Below are 2,913 nucleotides of genomic sequence, written 5' to 3' on the forward strand. Positions count from 1 at the left end.
GAGATCTTTGCAACAGCGTTTGTGATTGGATAAAATTCTGAACTTGTGGCATACTCTGGCAAATTGGACCAATGGCATTGAATTTTACTCACTAAAATATTAGAGAACATATTTCGACGCAATAACTTAAATTTATACTTCGAATGAAATGAAAAAGTTAATTTTAATTAACCAAATTTAAAGAAAATATCAAATAACTGATCAGCTTTGAAGATAAAGGGGAACAAAAAGTTTTATTTTATTTTTCGAGTTCAAAGGTCAAGATTAATGAGTTGAGGTTAGAGTGGGTGTATGGTGACCTGAGACTGGTCACGTGTAAAATATATTTTTAGATGTCGTCGTGTTTGACTTGTCGAGTATTCTAAACAGTGACAGTGCAATGTGTTGGAGTCTATTTTTTTTTTTTTTTAATTTCCTATTATCCGCCATTTATTATTATTATTATTATTATTATTATTATTATTATTATTATTATTATTATTATTATTATTATTATTATTATTACTCCTGGTAAATTTTAGAGAGAGCTTAAATACGATTGTATCGACGTGTACATATTGATGTTGGTAAATTAAATACACTCCAGCACGGTTTCCTCGAACTCCTCGAGACATGCTAAAAAGTTCGAGGAAACCGTACATTACCATAGCGGCTAATGAGGAGTGGGGGAGGAGGCAGTGTGGCTCAGCTGTGTGGTCTTTGCTTCGTACCGAAAGATACAAAGGTCGAATATCCACCGTGTTATGTGGCCTTCAGCAACCCACCTCTCCCTTGCTCAATTTGCGGCGCTGTGCTGCGTCATTCCAGTGTTCCTTTTGAATAAGCCCTAACTTTAATGTCCGTATGGGGATGAATAAAGGGAACTTTATTATTATTTACTTTATCGGTGTGTTACAAGGGTGTGTGTGTGTGTGTGTGTGTGTGTGTGTGTCGGGGGAGGGGGAGGGATGGGAATGAGAGATAGCTGTATCACAATGTTTACTTAGAAAAGTGAGTGGAGCAGGCACTTATGTTGGTAACAACAAGATATGAAGTGAGTAGAAAAGTGCCAGAAGACAATAGAGAATAAATTTTTTTTTTTTTTCGCGGCGGTGGTGGGGTTCGAACCTGCGACCTTATTGGTACGACAACTCCGCCTGGCAGGTGAGAGCGTGGCTCTACCGTGTGAGCTATCCACGAACACAAAAATATTCGTTTCAAACCCAAAGTCATTTCTAGATCCCTCTCTCACCCACTTCTTGAGATCGCCGATTCGTTCACCACCATCGCGAAGTAATTTTGACCAGCAGTTAAGCTTAATAGCCAATATTCTCATCACAAACATATAACATAGAAACGATTGAGACATTGAGTATGCTCCGGTGTATGGGGTGAATTTTTAATTCAGAAAAGTGAGTGGAGCAGGCACTTATGTTGGTAACAACAAGATATGAAGTGAGTAGAAAAGTGCCAGAAGACAATAGAGAATAAAAATTTTTTTCGCGCGGCGGTGGTGGGGTTCGAACCTGCGACCTTATTGGTACGACAACTCCGCCTGGCAGGTGAGAGCGTGGCTCTACCGTGTGAGCTATCCACGAACACAAAAATATTCGTTTCAAACCCAAAGTCATTTCTAGATCCCTCTCTCACCCACTTCTTGAGATCGCCGATTCGTTCACCACCATCGCGAAGTAATTTTGACCAGCAGTTAAGCTTAATAGCCAATATTCTCATCACAAACATATAACATAGAAACGATTGAGACATTGAGTATGCTCCGGTGTATGGGGTGAATTTTTAATTCAGAAAAGTGAGTGGAGCAGGCACTTATGTTGGTAACAACAAGATATGAAGTGAGTAGAAAAGTGCCAGAAGACAATAGAGAATAAAAAATTTTTTCGCGGCGGTGGTGGGGTTCGAACCTGCGACCTTATTGGTACGACAACTCCGCCTGGCAGGTGAGAGCGTGGCTCTACCGTGTGAGCTATCCACGAACACAAAAATATTCGTTTCAAACCCAAAGTCATTTCTAGATCCCTCTCTCACCCACTTCTTGAGATCGCCGATTCGTTCACCACCATCGCGAAGTAATTTTGACCAGCAGTTAAGCTTAATAGCCAATATTCTCATCACAAACATATAACATAGAAACGATTGAGACATTGAGTATGCTCCGGTGTATGGGGTGAATTTTTAATTCAGAAAAGTGAGTGGAGCAGGCACTTATGTTGGTAACAACAAGATATGAAGTGAGTAGAAAAGTGCCAGAAGACAATAGAGAATAAAAAATTTTTTCGCGGCGGTGGTGGGGTTCGAACCTGCGACCTTATTGGTACGACAACTCCGCCTGGCAGGTGAGAGCGTGGCTCTACCGTGTGAGCTATCCACGAACACAAAAATATTCGTTTCAAACCCAAAGTCATTTCTAGATCCCTCTCTCACCCACTTCTTGAGATCGCCGATTCGTTCACCACCATCGCGAAGTAATTTTGACCAGCAGTTAAGCTTAATAGCCAATATTCTCATCACAAACATATAACATAGAAACGATTGAGACATTGAGTATGCTCCGGTGTATGGGGTGAATTTTTAATTCAGAAAAGTGAGTGGAGCAGGCACTTATGTTGGTAACAACAAGATATGAAGTGAGTAGAAAAGTGCCAGAAGACAATAGAGAATAAAAATTTTTTTATTCTCTATTGTCTTCTGGCACTTTTCTACTCACTTCATATCTTGTTGTTACCAACATAAGTGCCTGCTCCACTCACTTTTCTGAATTAAAAATTCACCCCATACACCGGAGCATACTCAATGTCTCAATCGTTTCTATGTTATATGTTTGTGATGAGAATATTGGCTATTAAGCTTAACTGCTGGTCAAAATTACTTCGCGATGGTGGTGAACGAATCGGCGATCTCAAGAAGTGGGTGAGA

Source organism: Berghia stephanieae, chromosome 4 (assembly GCF_034508935.2).
Source record: "Berghia stephanieae isolate SIO BIC M18660-M18661 chromosome 4, UCSD_Bste_1.3, whole genome shotgun sequence".
NCBI lineage: Eukaryota > Metazoa > Mollusca > Gastropoda > Nudibranchia > Aeolidiidae > Berghia > Berghia stephanieae.